The sequence below is a fragment of the Salvelinus fontinalis genome, chromosome 26, assembly GCF_029448725.1.
Source record: "Salvelinus fontinalis isolate EN_2023a chromosome 26, ASM2944872v1, whole genome shotgun sequence".
Lineage (NCBI taxonomy): Eukaryota > Metazoa > Chordata > Actinopteri > Salmoniformes > Salmonidae > Salvelinus > Salvelinus fontinalis.
Genome location: NC_074690.1, coordinates 3,289,037 through 3,307,920, shown reverse-complemented (window position 1 = coordinate 3,307,920; position 18,884 = coordinate 3,289,037).

Here is an 18,884-nt window from a genome sequence, read left to right as displayed (position 1 = left end):
GACACATGGACCCAGAGATCAGTCTTATCAGCGAGTACCTGGTCGTGATATCCAGGACTCATGGACCCAGTGATCAGTCTTATTAGGGACTACCTGGTCGTGATAAACAGGACACATGGACCCAGTGATCAGTCTTATCAGGGACTACCTGGTCGTGATATCCAGGACACATGGACCCAGTGATCAGTCTTATCAGGGACTACCTGGTCGTGATATCCAGGACACATGGACCCAGAGATCAGTCTTATCAGGGACTACCTGGTCGTGATATACAGGAAATATGGACCCAGTGATCAGTCTTATCAGGGACTACCTGGTCATGATATCCAGGACACATGAACCCAGTGATCAGTCTTATCAGGGACTACCTGGTCGTGATATCCAGGATATCCAGGACACATGGACCCAGTGATCAGTCTTATCACGGACTACCTGGTCGTGATATCCAGGACACATGGACCCAGTGATCAGTCTTATAAGGGACGGCCTGGTCATGATATCCAGGACACATGAACCCAGTGATTAGTCTTATCAGGGACTACCTGGTCGTGATATCCAGGACACATGGACCCAGTGATCAGTCTTATCAGGGACGGCCTGGTCATGATATCCAGGACACATGGACCCAGAGATCAGTCTTATCAGGGACTACCTGGTCGTGATATCCAGGAAACATGGACCCAGTGATCAGTCTTATCAGGGACTACCTGGTCGTGATATCCAGGACATATGGACCCAGTGATTAGTCTTATCAGGGACTATCTGGTCATGATATCCAGGACACATGGACCCAGTGATCAGTCTTATCAGCGACTACCTGGTCATGATATCCAGGACACATGGACCCAGTGATCAGTCTTATCAGGGACTATCTGGTCGTGATATCCAGGACACATGGACCCAGTGATCAGTATTATCAGGGACTACCTGGTCATGATATCCAGGACACATGAACCCAGTGATCAGTCTTATCAGGGACTACCTGGTCGTGATATCCAGGATATCCAGGACACATGGACCCAGTGATCAGTCTTATCAGGGACTACCTGGTCGTGATATCCAGGACACATGGACCCAGTGATCAGTATTATCAGGGATGGCCTGGTCATGATATCCTGGACACATGGACCCAGTGATCAGTCTAATCAGGGACTACCAGTTGTGATATCCAGGACACATGGACCCAGTGATCAGTCTTATCAGGGACTACCTGGTCGTGATATCCAGGACATCCAGGACACAGGGACCCAGTGATCAGTCTTATCAGGGAGTACCTGGTCGTGATATCCAGGACACATGGACCGAGTGATCAGTCTTATCAGGGAGTACCTGGTCGTGATATCCAGGACACATGGACCCAGTGATCAGTCTTATCAGGGACTACCTGGTCGTGATATACAGGACACATCGACCCAGTGATCAGTCTTATCAGCGACTACCTGGTCGTGATATCCAGGACACATGGACCCAGTGATCAGTCTTATCAGGGACTACCTGGTCATGATATGCAGGACACATGGACCCAGTGATCAGTCTTATCAGGGACGACCTGGTCGTGATATCCAGGACACATTGACCCAGTGATCAGTCTTATCAGGGACGACCTGGTCGTGATATCCAGGACACATGGACCCAGTGATCAGTCTTATCAGGGACTACCTGGTCGTGATATCCAGGAAACATGGACCCAGTGATCAGTCTTATCAGGGACTACCTGGTCGTGATATCCAGGACATATGGACCCAGTGATTAGTCTTATCAGGGACTATCTGGTCATGATATCCAGGACACATGGACCCAGTGATCAGTCTTATCAGGGACTACCTGGTCGTGATATCCAGGACACATGGACCCAGTGATCAGTCTTATCAGGGACTACCTGGTCGTGATATCCAGGACACATGGACCCAGTGATCAGTTTTATCAGGGACTACCTGGTCGTGATATGCAGGACACATGGACCCAGTGATCAGTCTTATCAGGGAGTACCTGGTCGTGATATCCAGGACACATGGACCGAGTGATCAGTCTTATCAGGGAGTACCTGGTCGTGATATCCAGGACACATGGACCCAGTGATCAGTCTTATCAGGGACTACCTGGTCGTGATATACAGGACACATGGACCCAGTGATCAGTCTTATCAGCGACTACCTGGTCGTGATATCCAGGACACATGGACCCAGTGATCAGTCTTATCAGGGACTACCTGGTCGTGATATGCAGGACACATGGACCCAGTGATCAGTCTTATCAGGGACGACCTGGTCGTGATATCCAGGACACATGGACCCAGTGATCAGTCTTATCAGGGACGACCTGGTCGTGATATCCAGGACACATGGACACAGTGATCAGTCTTATCAGGGACTACCTGGTCGTGATATCCAGGAAACATGGACCCAGTGATCAGTCTTATCAGGGACTACCTGGTCGTGATATCCAGGACATATGGACCCAGTGATTAGTCTTATCAGGGACTATCTGGTCATGATATCCAGGACACATGGACCCAGTGATCAGTCTTATCAGCGACTACCTGGTCATGATATCCAGGACACATGGACCCAGAGATCAGTCTTATCAGGGACTACCTGGTCGTGATATCCAGGACACATGGACCCAGTGATCAGTCTTATCAGCGAGTACCTGGTCGTGATATCCAGGACTCATGGACCCAGTGATCAGTCTTATTAGGGACTACCTGGTCGTGATAAACAGGACACATGGACCCAGTGATCAGTCTTATCAGGGACTACCTGGTCGTGATATCCAGGACACATGGACCCAGTGATCAGTCTTATCAGGGACTACCTGGTCGTGATATCCAGGACACATGGACCCAGAGATCACTCTTATCAGGGACTACCTGGTCGTGATATACAGGACACATGGACCCAGTGATCAGTCTTATCAGGGACTACCTGGTCATGATATCCAGGACACATGAACCCAGTGATCAGTCTTATCCGGGACTACCTGGTCTTGATATCCAGGATATCCAGGACACATGGACCCAGTGATCAGTCTTATCACGGACTACCTGGTCGTGATATCCAGGACACATGGACCCAGTGATCAGTCTTATAAGGGACGGCCTGGTCATGATATCCAGGACACATGAACCCAGTGATTAGTCTTATCAGGGACTACCTGGTCGTGATATCCAGGACACATGGACCCAGTGATCAGTCTTATCAGGGACGGCCTGGTCATGATATCCAGGACACATGGACCCAGAGATCAGTCTTATCAGGGACTACCTGGTCGTGATATCCAGGAAACATGGACCCAGTGATCAGTCTTATCAGGGACTACCTGGTCGTGATATCCAGGACATATGGACCCAGTGATTAGTCTTATCAGGGACTATCTGGTCGTGATATCCAGGACACATGGACCCAGTGATCAGTATTATCAGGGACTACCTGGTCATGATATCCAGGACACATGAACCCAGTGATCAGTCTTATCAGGGACTACCTGGTCGTGATATCCAGGATATCCAGGACACATGGACCCAGTGATCAGTCTTATCACGGACTACCTGGTCGTGATATCCAGGACACATGGACCCAGTGATCAGTCTTATAAGGGACGGCCTGGTCATGATATCCAGGACACATGAACCCAGTGATTAGTCTATCAGGGACTACCTGGTCGTGATATCCAGGACACATGGACCCAGTGATTAGTCTTATCAGGGACTATCTGGTCATGATATCCAGGACACATGGACCCAGTGATCAGTCTTATCAGCGACTACCTGGTCATGATATCCAGGACACATGGACCCAGTGATCAGTCTTATCAGGGACTATCTGGTCGTGATATCCAGGACACATGGACCCAGTGATCAGTTATATCAGGGATGGCCTGGTCATGATATCCTGGACACATGGACCCAGTGATCAGTCTAATCAGGGACTACCTGGTCGTGATATCCAGGACACATGGACCCAGTGATCAGTCTTATCAGGGACTACCTGGTCGTGATATCCAGGACATCCAGGACACAGGGACCCAGTGATCAGTCTTATCAGGGAGTACCTGGTCGTGATATCCAGGACACATGGACCGAGTGATCAGTCTTATCAGGGAGTACCTGGTCGTGATATCCAGGACACATGGACCCAGTGATCAGTCTTATCAGGGACTACCTGGTCGTGATATACAGGACACATGGACCCAGTGATCAGTCTTATCAGCGACTACCTGGTCGTGATATCCAGGACACATGGACCCAGTGATCAGTCTTATCAGGGACTACCTGGTCGTGATATGCAGGACACATGGACCCAGTGATCAGTCTTATCAGGGACGACCTGGTCGTGATATCCAGGACACATGGACCCAGTGATCAGTCTTATCAGGGACGACCTGGTCGTGATATCCAGGACACATGGACCCAGTGATCAGTCTTATCAGGGACTACCTGGTCGTGATATCCAGGAAACATGGACCCAGTGATCAGTCTTATCAGGGACTACCTGGTCGTGATATCCAGGACATATGGACCCAGTGATTAGTCTTATCAGGGACTATCTGGTCATGATATCCAGGACACATGGACCCAGTGATCAGTCTTATCAGGGACTACCTGGTCGTGATATCCAGGACACATGGACCCAGTGATCAGTCTTATCAGGGACTACCTGGTCGTGATATCCAGGACACATGGACCCAGAGATCAGTCTTATCAGGGACTACCTGGTCGTGATATACAGGACACATGGACCCAGTGATCAGTCTTATCAGGGACTACCTGGTCATGATATCCAGGACACATGAACCCAGTGATCAGTCTTATCAGGGACTACCTGGTCGTGATATCCAGGATATCCAGGACACATGGACCCAGTGATCAGTCTTATCACGGACTACCTGGTCGTGATATCCAGGACACATGGACCCAGTGATCAGTCTTATAAGGGACGGCCTGGTCATGATATCCAGGACACATGAACCCAGTGATTAGTCTTATCAGGGACTACCTGGTCGTGATATCCAGGACACATGGACCCAGTGATCAGTCTTATCAGGGACGGCCTGGTCATGATATCCAGGACACATGGACCCAGAGATCAGTCTTATCAGAGACTACCTGGTCGTGATATCCAGGTTATCCAGGACACATGGACCCAGTGATCAGTCTTATCAGGGACTACCTGGTCGTGATATCCAGGACACATGGACACAGTGATCAGTCTTATCAGGGACTACCTGGTCGTGATATCCAGGACATCCAGGACACATGGACCCAGTGATCAGTCTTATCAAAGACGGCCTGGTCGTAATATCCAGGACACATGGACCCAGTGATCAGTCTTATCAGGGACTACCTGGTCGTGATATCCAGGACATCCAGGACACATGGACCCAGTGATCAGTCTTATCAGGGACAGCCTGGTCGTAATATCCAGGACACATGGACCGAGAGATCAGTCTTATCAGGGACTACCTGGTCGTGATATCCAGGACTCATGGACCCAGTGATCAGTCTAATCAGGGACTATCTGGTCGTGATATCCAGGACTCATGGACCCAGAGATCAGTCTTATCAGGGACGGCCTGGTCGTAATATCCAGGACACATGGACCCAGTGATCAGTCTTATCAGGGACTACCTGGTCCTGATATCCAGGACACATGGACCGAGTGATCAGTCTTATCAGGGACTACCTGGTCGTGATATCCAGGACACATGGACCCAGTGATCAGTCTTATCAGGGACTACCTGGTCGTGATATCCAGGACACATGGACCCAGTGATCAGTCTTATCAGGGACTACCTGGTCGTGATATCCCGGACACATGGACCCAGAGATCAGTCTTATCAGGGACGGCCTGGTTGTGATATCCAAGACACATGGACCCAGTGATCAGTCTTTTCAGGGACTACCTGGTCGTGATATCCAGGACACATGGACCCAGTGATCAGTCTTATCAGGGACGGCCTGGTCGTAATATCCAGGACACATGGACCCAGTGATCAGTTTTATCAGGGACTACCTGGTCGTGATATCCAGGACATCCAGGACACATGGACCCAGTGATCAGTCTTATCAGGGACTACCTAGTCGTGATATCCAGGACACATGGACCCAGAGATGAGTCTTATCAGGGACTACCTAGTCGTGATATCCAGGACACATGGACCCAGTAATCAGTCTTATCATCGACTACCTGGTCGTGATATACAGGACACTGGAGTTGATCAGAGAAGAGAAGAGGAGAGATGTCGTACCCACTGCCTCTAGGTCTATCCCCACTACAGCAGGGTCTGGAGTTGATCAGAGAAGAGAAGAGATGTCGTACCCACTGACTATAGGTCTATCCTCACTACAGCAGGGTCTGGAGTTGATCAGAGAAGAGGAGAGATGTCGTACCCACTGCCTCTAGGTCTATCCTCACTACCCCAGGTCTGGAGTTGATCAGAGAAGAGAAGAGATGTCGTACCCACTGCCTCTAGGTCTATCCCCACTACAGCAGGGTCTGGAGTTGATCAGAGAAGAGGAGAGATGTCGTACCCACTGACTATAGGTCTATCCTCACTACAGCAGGGTCTGGAGTTGATCAGAGAAGAGGAGAGATGTCGTACCCACTGACTCTAGGTCTATCCCCACTACCCCAGGTCTGGAGTTGATCAGAGAAGAGGAGAGAAGAGATATCGTACCCACTGCCTCTAGGTCTATCCCCACTACCCCAGGTCTGGAGTTGATCAGAGAAGAGGAGAGATGTCGTACCCACTGCCTCTAGGTCTATCCTCACTACAGCAGGGTCTGGAGTTGATCAGAGAAGAGGAGAGATGTCGTACCCACTACCTCTAGGCCTATCCCCACTACAGCAGGTCTGGAGTTGACCAGAGAAGAGGAGAGATGTCGTACCCACTGCCTCTAGGTCTATCCTCAATAACCCCAGGTCTGGAGTTGACCAGAGAAGAGGAGAGATATCGTACCCACTGCCTCTAGGTCTATCCTCAATAACCCCAGGTCTGGAGTTGATCAGAGAAGAGAAGAGATGTCGTACCCACTGCCTCTAGGTCTATCCCCACTACAGCAGGTCTGGAGTTGATCAGAGAAGAGGAGAGGAGAGATGTCGTACCCACTGCCTCTAGGTCTATCCCCACTACAGCAGGTCTGGAGTTGATCAGAGAAGAGAAGAGGAGAGATGTCGTACCCACTGCCTCTAGGTCTATCCCCACTACAGCAGGTCTGGAGTTGATCAGAGAAGAGAAGAGGAGAGATGTCGTACCCACTGCCTCTAGGTCTATCCCCACTACAGCAGGTCTGGAGTTGATCAGAGAAGAGAAGAGGAGAGATGTCGTACCCACTGCCTCTAGGTCTATCCCCACTACAGCAGGTCTGGAGTTGATCAGAGAAGAGAAGAGGAGAGATGTCGTACCCACTGCCTCTAGGTCTATCCCCACTACAGCAGGTCTGGAGTTGATCAGAGAAGAGGAGAGGAGAGATGTCGTACCCACTGCCTCTAGGTCTATCCCCACTACAGCAGGTCTGGAGTTGATCAGAGAAGAGAAGAGGAGAGATGTCGTACCCACTGCCTCTAGGTCTATCCCCACTACAGCAGGTCTGGAGTTGATCAGAGAAGAGAAGAGGAGAGATGTCGTACCCACTGCCTCTAGGTCTATCCCCACTACAGCAGGTCTGGAGTTGATCAGAGAAGAGAAGAGGAGAGATGTCGTACCCACTGCCTCTAGGTCTATCCCCACTACAGCAGGTCTGGAGTTGATCAGAGAAGAGAAGAGGAGAGATGTCGTACCCACTGCCTCTAGGTCTATCCCCACTACAGCAGGGTCTGGAGTTGATCAGAGAAGAGAAGAGGAGAGATGTCGTACCCACTGCCTCTAGGTCTATCCCCACTACAGCAGGTCTGGAGTTGATCAGAGAAGAGAAGAGGAGAGATGTCGTACCCACTGCCTCTAGGTCTATCCCCACTACAGCAGGTCTGGAGTTGATCAGAGAAGAGAAGAGGAGAGATGTCGTACCCACTGCCTCTAGGTCTATCCCCACTACAGCAGGTCTGGAGTTGATCAGAGAAGAGAAGAGGAGAGATGTCGTACCCACTGCCTCTAGGTCTATCCCCACTACAGCAGGGTCTGGAGTTGATCAGAGAAGAGAAGAGGAGAGATGTCGTACCCACTGCCTCTAGGTCTATCCCCACTACAGCAGGGTCTGGAGTTGATCAGAGAAGAGAAGAGGAGAGATGTCGTACCCACTGCCTCTAGGTCTATCCCCACTACAGCAGGTCTGGAGTTGATCAGAGAAGAGAAGAGGAGAGATGTCGTACCCACTGCCTCTAGGTCTATCCCCACTACAGCAGGTCTGGAGTTGATCAGAGAAGAGAAGAGGAGAGATGTCGTACCCACTGCCTCTAGGTCTATCCCCACTACAGCAGTTGTAAAGATCTCAACAGACCTGCGATGACCTGCTATCTTGAACATGCACGCTTACTACGATTACATGAGAAGACATTTAAAGTTACAGTAATGTTGTGTAAACTCATTTTAAGATTGAACGTTACATTAGTTTTAAAAACATAGCCTTAAACATCTTGTATCGTTATTGGTTGACATAGCAACCAAATATCAACATTTAAAGGAGATGTATCTACTGATTGGATAGTTCAATCTGAGCCAATCAGCTTCAGGGCTCTAATTTAATCCGCATCACGGAAGTTCAGCGAATTTAAAGGCAATGTTCCCCCGCTTTAAACGGAGGAAGCGTTTACGGTAAACATCGACTCGATGGGAAATGACCGCAACATATTTATTCCTGAATCTGAAGCGTTACAGATTGAAGATCTTATCACGTTCTTTAACTTTTATTTTTGGTTGGACTCCGGAGACGTGAATCCAACATATAATTTGGTTTATCTTATTGACAAGTTAATAGGCTATTTCTTGTATTTCAAAAAGTAATATTGAATTGGGTTTGGTTGTCAACGCAACCTAATATTAACATTTGAAGGAGATTTATCTACTGCTTGGAGAGTTCTACCTGTACCACTGACTTAGTCTGGCTTTAATTTCAGTTTGTCTACTAAGTAATAATTAATATGTTGGTCTCCATCTCCAACCAAACATTCTAAGTTAAAGAATATGACTAAATCAAGTCATAATTGAAATGCACTTTAAATAAAGTTTGCTGTTATTTAGTCCTGTAGAGAGAGGTGAAGGGAGGGAGGGAGGGAGGGAGGGAGGGAGAGAGAGGTGGAGAGAGGGAGAGAATGAGAGAGAAGGGGAGAGAGGTGGAGGGAGGGAGAGAAGGAGAGAGAGGGAGAGAAGGGGAGAGAGGGAGAGAAGGAGAGAGAGGTGAAGGGAGGGAAGGGAGGGGGGGGGAGGGAGGGGGGGGGGGGGGGGAGAGGTGAAGGGAGGGAGAGAAGGCGAGAGAGGGAGAGAAGGCGAGAGAGGGAGAGAAGGCAAGAGAGGGAGAGAAGGAGAGAGAGGTGGAGGGAGGGAGGAATGAGAGAGAGGTGGAGGGAGGGAGAGAGGTGGAGGGAGGGAGAGAATGAGAGAGAAGGAGAAAGAGGTGGAGGGGGGGAGAGAAGGATAGAGAGGGAGAGAAGGTGAGAGAGGGAGAGAAGGAGAGAGAGGGAGAGAAGGAGAGAGAGGTGAAGGGAGGGAGAGGAGAGAGAGGTGGAGGGAGGGAGAGAATGAGAGAGAAGGAGGAGCGAGGGAGGAAGAGAAGGAGGGAGAGGTGGAGGAAGGGAGAGAAGGAGAGAGAGGTGGAGGAAGGGAGAGAAGGAGAGAGGGAGGGAGGGAGGGAGAGAAGGAGAGAGGAAGGAAGGGAGGGAGAGAGAGGGAGGGAGGGAGGGAGGGAGAGAAGGAGAGAGGGAGGGAGGGAGAGAAGGAGAGAGAAGGGGAGAGAGGTGGAGGGAGGGAGAGAAGGAGAGAGAGGTGGAGGAAGGGAGAGAAGGAGAGAGGGAGGGAGGGAGGGAGAGAAGGAGAGAGGAAGGAAGGGAGGGAGAGAGAGGGAGGGAGGGAGGGAGGGAGAGAAGGAGAGAGGGAGGGAGGGAGAGAAGGAGAGAGGGAGGGAAGGAGGGAGGGAGGGAGGGAGAGAGAGGTGGAGGGAGAGAATGAGAGAGAAGGGGAGAGAGGTGGAGGGAGGGAGAGAAGGAGAGAGAGGGAGAGAAGGAGAGAGAGGTGAAGGGAGGGAGGGAGGGAGGGAGGGAGGGGGGGGAGAGAGAGAGAGAGAGAGAGAGGTGAAGGGAGGGAGAGAAGGCGAGAGAGGGAGAGAAGGCGAGAGAGTGAGAGAAGGCGAGAGAGGGAGAGAAGGAGAGAGAGGTGGAGGGAGGGAGGAATGAGAGAGGTGGAGGGAGGGAGGAATGAGAGAGAGGTGGAGGGAGGGAGAGAATGAGAGAGAAGGAGAAAGAGGTGGAGGGGGGAGAGAAGGAGAGAGAGGGAGAGAAGGTGAGAGAGGGAGAGGAGAGAGAGGTGAAGGGTGGGAGAGGACAGAGAGGTGGAGGGAGGGAGAGAATGAGAGAGAAGGAGGAGCGAGGGAGGGAGAGAAGGAGAGAGATGTGGAGGAAGGGAGAGAGGGAGGGAGGGAGAGAAGGAGAGAGGAAGGGAGGGAGGGAGGGAGAGAAGTAGAGAGGAAGGGAGGGAGAGAGAGGGAGGGAGGGAGGGAGAGAGAAGGAGAGAGGGAGAGAGGGAGGGAAGGAGAGAGGGAGGGAGGGAGGAAAGGAGAGAGGGAGGGAGGGAGGGAGGGAGAGGTGGAGGGAGGGAGAGAGGGAGGGAGGGAGGGAGAGAGAGGTGGAGGGAGAGAGGTAGGGAGAGAGGGAGGGAGAGAGAGGTGGAGGGAGGGAGGGAGGGAGGGAGAGAGGGAGGGAGAGAGAGGTGGAGGGAGAGAGGGAGGGAGAGAGAGGTGGAGGGAGGGAGGGAGGGAGGGAGAGAGAGGTGGAGGGAGGGAGAGAGGGAGGGAGGGAGAGGTGGAGGGAGGGAGAGAGGGAGAGAGAGGTGCAGGGAGGGAGGGAGGGAGAGAGAGGTGCAGGGAGGGAGGGAGGGAGAGAGGGTGGAGGGAGTGAGGGAGGGAGGGAGAGAGGGAGGGAGAGAGAGGTGGAGGGAGGGAGGGAGGGAGAGAGAGGTGGAGGGAGGGAGGGAGAGAGGGAGGGAGAGAGAGGTGGAGGGAGGGAGGGAGAGAGGGAGGGAGAGAGAGGTGGAGGGAGGGAGGGAGAGAGAGGTGGAGGGAGGGAGAGAGGGAGGGAGAGAGAGGTGGAGGGAGGGAGAGAGGTGGAGGGAGGGAGAGAGGGAGAGAGAGGTGGAGGGAGGGAGGGAGGGAGGGAGAGGTGGAGGGAGGGAGGGAGGGATGAGGAGAGGTGGAGGGAGGGAGGGAGGGAGAGGTGGAGGGAGGGAGGGAGGGAGGGAGGGAGAGAGGGAGGGAGAGAAGGAGAGAGGGAGGGAGAGAGAGGTGGAGGGAGGGAGGGAGGGAGAGAGAGGTGGAGGGAGGGAGGGAGGGAGAGAGAGGTGGAGGGAGGGAGGGAGGGAGAGAGGGAGGGAGAGAAGGAGAGAGGGAGGGAGAGGTGGGGGGAGGGAGAGAGAGGTGGGGGGAGGGAGGGAGGGAGGGAGGGAGGAAGAAGTGGATAAAACAGTGTATTCTTTGTTTTACTACATAACCAGGGACAGCTCCAACATATTATCTCTGTTGGATAGAATGGAGAGGGGGGGGGTGAAGTGGGGAGAGGGGGGGAGGTGAAGTGGGGAGGGAGGGAGGGAGTGAGGGGGGGAGAGAGAGAGGTGAAGGGAGGGAGGAGGGAGAGAGGGAGGGAGAGAGGGAGGGAGGGAGAGAGGGAGGGAGAGAGAGAGAGTGGTGAAGGTAGGGAGGGGAGGGGGATGCCTGTGAAGAAAAGAGGGGAGGGGGATGCCTGTGAAGAAAAGAGGGGGGGGGGATGCCTGTGAAGAAAAGAGGGGAGGGGGATGCCTGTGAAGAAAAGAGGAGAGGGGGATGCCTGTGAAGAAAAGAGGGGAGGGGGATGCCTGTGAAGAAAAGAGGGGGGGGATGCCTGTGAAGAAAAGAGGGGAGGGGGATGCCTGTGAAGAAAAGAGGGGAGGGGGATGCCTGTGAAGAAAAGAGGGGAGGGGGATGCCTGTGAAGAAAAGGGGGGGAGGGGGATGCCTGTGAAGAAAAGAGGGGGGGGGATGCCTGTGAAGAAAAGAGGGGAGGGGGATGCCTGTGAAGAAAAGAGGAGAGGGGGATGCCTGTGAAGAAAAGAGGAGAGGGGGATGCCTGTGAAGAAAAGAGGAGAGGGGGATGCCTGTGAAGAAAAGAGGGGAGGGGGATGCCTGTGAAGAAAAGAGGGGAGGGGGATGCCTGTGAAGAAAAGAGGGGAGGGGGATGCCTGTGAAGAAAAGAGGGGAGGGGGATGCCTGTGAAGAAAAGAGGGGAGTTGGATGCCTGTGAAGGAGAAGGCCTTCAAAGAAACAAGGGAATAGGAAGAAAAGAGAGGAGGGGAGAGGAGGAGGAGAGAGCTGTAATAGATAGAGCCTCCTGAAGAGGACAGTAGAAATATGATGGTTCTCTCTGAAAGAGAACAACCGAGGTGGAACAATGGTTACAAACAGACCATAGACCTGACCAGAGTCTGGAGGACCAGGCAGTATTAACACATCTGGTCTGGAGGACCAGGCAGTATTAACACATCTGGTCTGGAGGGCCAGGCAGTATTAACACATCTGGTCTGGAGGGCCAGGCAGTATTAACACATCTGGTCTGGAGGGCCAGGCAGTATTAACACATCTGGTATGGAGGGCAAGGCAGTATTAACACATCTGGTCTGGAGGACCAGGCAGTATTAACACATCTGGTCTGGAGTCTGGAGGGCAAGGCAGTATAAACACATCTGGTCTGGAGGACCAGGCAGTATTAACACATCTGGTCTGGAGGGCCAGGCAGTATTAACACATCTGGTCTGGAGGGCCAGGCAGTATTAACACATCTGGTCTGGAGGACCAGGCAGTATTAACACATCTGGTCTGGAGGACCAGGCAGTATTAACACATCTGGTCTGGAGGGCCAGGCAGTATTAACACATCTGGTCTGGAGGGGCAGGCAGTATTAACACATCTGGTCTGGAGGACCAGGCAGTATTAACACATCTGGTCTGGAGGGCCAGGCAGTATTAACACATCTGGTCTGGAGGGCCAGGCAGTATTAACACATCTGGTCTGGAGGGGCAGGCAGTATTAACACATCTGGTCTGGAGGACCAGGCAGTATTAACACATCTGGTCTGGAGGACCAGGCAGTATTAACACATCTGGTCTGGAGGGCCAGGCAGTATTAACACATCTGGTCTGGAGGACCAGGCAGTATTAACACATCTAGTCTGGAGGACCAGGCAGTATTAACACATCTGGTCTGGAGGACCAGGCGGTATTAACACATCTGGTATGGAGGGCCAGGGGGTATTAACACACCTGGTCTGGAGGACCAGGCAGCATTAACACATCTGGTCTGGAGGGCCAGGCAGTATTAACACATCTGGTCTGGAGTCTGGAGGACCAGGCAGTATTAACACATCTGGTCTGGAGGACCAGGCAGTATTAACACATCTGGTCTGGAGGGCCAGGCAGTATTAACACATCTGGTCTGGAGGACCAGGCAGTATTAACACATCTGGTCTGGAGGACCAGGCAGTATTAACACATCTGGTCTGGAGGTCCAGGCAGTATCAACACATCTGGTCTGGAGGGCCAGGCAGTATTAACACATCTGGTCCAGATTCTGGAGGACCAGGCAGTATTAACACATCTGGTCTGGAGGACCAGGCAGTATTAACACATCTGGTCTGGAGGGCCAGGCAGTATTAACACATCTGGTCTGGAGGGCCAGGCAGTATTAACACATCTGGTCTGGAGGACCAGGCAGTATTAACACATCTGGTCCGGAGGGCCAGGCAGTATTAACACATCTGGTCCGGAGGGCCAGGCAGTATTAACACATCTGGTCTGGACGGCCAGGCAGTATTAACACATCTGGTCTAGAGGACCAGGCAGTATTAACACATCTGGTCTGGAGGGCCAGGCAGTATTAACACATCTGGTCCGGAGGGCCAGGCAGTATTAACACATCTAGTCCAGAGTCTGGAGGGCCAGGCAGTATTAACACATCTAGTCCAGAGTCTGGAGGGCCAGGCAGTATTAACACATCTGGTCTGGAGGACCAGGCAGTATTAACACATCTGGTCTGGAGGACCAGGCAGTATTAACACATCTGGTCTGGAGGGCCAGGCAGTATTAACACATCTGGTCTGGAGGGCCAGGCAGTATTAACACATCTGGCCAAGAGTCTGGAGGGCCAGGCAGTATTAACACATCTGGTCTGGAGGGCCAGGCAGTATTAACACATCTGGTCTGGAGGGCCAGGCAGTATTAACACATCTGGTCTGGAGGACCAGGCAGTATTAACACATCTGGTCTGGAGGGCCAGGCAGTATTAACACATCTGGTCTGGATTCTGGAGGACCAGGCAGTATTAACACATCTGGTACAGTCTGGAGGACCAGGCAGTATTAACACATCAGGTCTGGAGTCTAGAGGACCAGGCAGTATTAACACATCTGTTCTGGAGGTCCAGGCAGTATTAACACATCTGGTCTGGAGGGCCAGGCAGTATTAACACATCTGGTCTGGAGGTCCAGCCAGTATTAACACATCTGGTCTGGAGTCTGGAGGACCAGGCAGTATTAACACATCTGGTCTGGAGGGCCAGGCAGTATTAACACATCTGGTCTGGAGGGCCAGGCAGTATTAACACATCTGGTCTGGAGGCCAAGGCAGTATTAACACATCTGGTCTGGAGGACCAGGCAGTATTAACACATTTTTTTATTTTACCGTTATTTTACCAGGTAAGTTGACTGAGAACACGTTCTCATTTGCAGCAACGACCTGGGGAATAGTTACAGGGGAGAGGAGGGGGATGAATGAGTCAATTGTAAACTGGGGATTATTAGGTGACCATGATGGTTTGAGGGCCAGATTGGGAATTTAGCCAGGACACCGGGGTTAACACCCCTACTCTTACGATAAGTGCCATGGGATCTTTAATGACCTCAGAGAGTCAGGACACCCGTTTAACGTCCCATCCGAAAGACGGCACCCTACACAGGGCAGTGTCCCCAATCACTGCCCTGGGGCATTGGGGTATTTTTTAGACCAGAGGAAAGAGTGCCTCCTACTGGCCCTCCAACACCACTTCCAGCAACATCTGGTCTCCCATCCAGGGCCTGACTAGGACCAACCCTGCTTAGCTTCAGAAGCAAGCCAGTAGTGGTATGCAGGGTGGAATGCTGACTCTGGTCCAGAGTCTGGAGGGCCAGGCAGTATTAACACATCTGGTCTGGAGGACCAGGCAGTATCAACACATCTGGTCTGGAGGGCCAGGCAGTATTAACACATCTGGTCGAGAGTCTGGAGGACCAGGCAGTATTAACACATCTGGTCTGGAGGACCAGTTAGTATCAACACATCTGGTCTGGAGGGCCAGGCAGTATTAACACATCTGGTCCAGAGTCTGGAGGACCAGGCAGTATTAACACATCTGGTCTGGAGGACCAGGCAGTATTAACACATCTGGTCTGGAGGGCCAGGCAGTATTAACACATCTGGTCTGGAGGGCCAGGCAGTATTAACACATTTGGTCTGGAGGGCCAGGCAGTATTAACACATCTGGTCTGGAGGACCAGGCAGTATTAACACATCTGGTCTGGAGGACCAGGCAGTATTAACACATCTGGTCTGGAGGGCCAGGCAGTATTAACACATCTGGTCTGGAGGGCCAGGCAGTATTAACACATCTGGTCTGGAAGGCCAGGCAGTATTAACACATCTGGTCTGGAGGGCCAGGCAGTATTAACACCTCTGGTCTGGAGGGCCAGGCAGTATTAACACATCTGGTCTGGAGGGACAGGCAGTATTAACACATCTGGTCTGGAGGGCCAGGCAATATTAACACATCTGGTCTGGAGGGCCAGGCAGTATTAACACATCTGGTCTGGAAGATCAGGCAGTATTAACACATCTGGTCTGGAGGACCAGGCAGTTTTAACACATCTGGTTTGGAGGGCCAGGCAGTATTAACACATCTGGTCTGGGGGACCAGGCAGTATTAACACATCTGGTCTGGAGGGCCAGGCAGTATTAAAACATCTGGTCTGGAGGGCCAGGCAGTATTAACACATCTGGTCTGGAGTCTGGAGGACCAGGCAGTATTAACACATCTGGTCTGGAGGGCCAGGCAGTATTAACACATCTGGTCTGGAGTCTGGAGGACCAGGCAGAATTAACACATCTGGTCTGGAGGGCCAGGCAGTATTAACACATCTGGTCTGGAGGCCCAGGCAGTTTTAACACATCTGGTTTGGAGGGCCAGGCAGTATTAACACATCTGGTCTGGAGGGCCAGGCAGTATTAACACATCTGGTCTGGAGGACCAGGCAGTATTAACACATCTGGTCTGGGGGACCAGGCAGTATTAACACATCTGGTCAGGAGGGCCAGGCAGTATCAACACATCTGGTCTGGAGGGCCAGGCAGTATTAACACATCTGGTCTGGAGGGCCAGGCAGTATTAACACATCTGGTCTGGAGGGCCAGGCAGTATTAACACATCTGGTCTGGAGGGCCAGGCAGTATTAACACATCTGGTCTGGAGGGCCAGGCAGTATTAACACATCTGGTCTGGAGGGCCAGGCAGTATTAACACATCTGGTCTGGAGGGCCAGGCAGTATTAACACATCTGGTCTGGAGGGCCAGGCAGTATTAACACATCTGGTCTGGAGGGCCAGGCAGTATTAACACATCTGGTCTGGAGGGCCAGGCAGTATTAACATATCTGGTCTGGAGGACCAGGCAGTATTAACACATCTGGTCCAGAGTCTGGAGTACCAGGCAGTATTAACACATCTGGTCTGGAGGAACAGGCAGTATTAACACATCTGGTCTGGAGTCTAGAGGACCAGGCAGTATTAACACATCTGGTCTGGAGGGCCAGGCAGTATCAACACATCTGGTCTGGAGGGCCAGGCAGTATTAACACATCTGGTCGAGAGTCTGGAGGACCAGGCAGTATTAACACATCTGGTCTGGAGGACCAGTTAGTATCAACACATCTGGTCTGGAGGGCCAGGCAGTATTAACACATCTGGTCCAGAGTCTGGAGGACCAGGCAGTATTAACACATCTGGTCTGGAGGACCAGGCAGTATTAACACATCTGGTCTGGAGGGCCAGGCAGTATTAACACATCTGGTCTGGAGGGCCAGGCAGTATTAACACATTTGGTCTGGAGGGCCAGGCAGTATTAACACATCTGGTCTGGAGGACCAGGCAGTATTAACACATCTGGTCTGGAGGACCAGGCAGTATTAACACATCTGGTCTGGAGGGCCAGGCAGTATTAACACATCTGGTCTGGAGGGCCAGGCAGTATTAACACATCTGGTATGGAAGGCCAGGCAGTATTAACACATCTGGTCTGGAGGGCCAGGCAGTATTAACACCTCTGGTCTGGAGGGCCAGGCAGTATTAACACATCTGGTCTGGAGGGACAGGCAGTATTAACACATCTGGTCTGGAGGGCCAGGCAATATTAACACATCTGGTCTGGAGGGCCAGGCAGTATTAACACATCTGGTCTGGAAGATCAGGCAGTATTAACACATCTGGTCTGGAGGACCAGGCAGTTTTAACACATCTGGTTTGGAGGGCCAGGCAGTATTAACACATCTGGTCTGGGGGACCAGGCAGTATTAACACATCTGGTCTGGAGGGCCAGGCAGTATTAACACATCTGGTCTGGAGGGCCAGGCAGTATTAACACATCTGGTCTGGAGTCTGGAGGACCAGGCAGTATTAACACATCTGGTCTGGAGGGCCAGGCAGTATTAACACATCTGGTCTGGAGTCTGGAGGACCAGGCAGAATTAACACATCTGGTCTGGAGGGCCAGGCAGTATTAACACATCTGGTCTGGAGGCCCAGGCAGTTTTAACACATCTGGTTTGGAGGGCCAGGCAGTATTAACACATCTGGTCTGGAGGGCCAGGCAGTATTAACACATCTGGTCTGGAGGGCCAGGCAGTATTAACACATCTGGTCTGAGGGCCAGGCAGTATTAACACATCTGGTCTGGAGGGCCAGGCAGTATTAACACATCTGGTCTGGAGGGCCAGGCAGTATTAACACATCTGGTCTGGAGGGCCAGGCAGTATTAACACATCTGGTCTGGAGGGCCAGGCAGTATTAACACATCTGGTCTGGAGGACCAGGCAGTATTAACACATCTGGTCTGGAGGGCCAGGCAGTATTAACACATCTGGTCTGGAGGGCCAGGCAGTATTAACACATCTGGTCTGGAGGACCAGGCAGTATTAACATATATTTTTTTATTTTTTTATTTTACCGTTATTTTACCAGGTAAGTTGACTGAGAACACGTTCTCATTTGCAGCAACGACCTGGGGAATAGTTACAGGGGAGAGGAGGGGGATGAATGAGTCAATTGTAAACTGGGGATTATTAGGTGACCATGATGGTTTGAGGGCCAGATTGGGAATTTAGCCAGGACACCGGGGTTAACACCCCTACTCTTACGATAAGTGCCATGGGATCTTTAATGACCTCAGAGAGTCAGGACACCCGTTTAACGTCCCATCCGAAAGACGGCACCCTACACAGGGCAGTGTCCCCAATAACTGCCCTGGGGCATTGGGATATTTTTTAGACCAGAGGAAAGAGTGCCTCCTACTGGCCCTCCAACACCACTTCCAGCAACATCTGGTCTCCCATCCAGGGCCTGACCAGGACCAACCCTGCTTAGCTTCAGAAGCAAGCCAGTAGTGGTATGCAGGGTGGTATGCTGACTCTGGTCC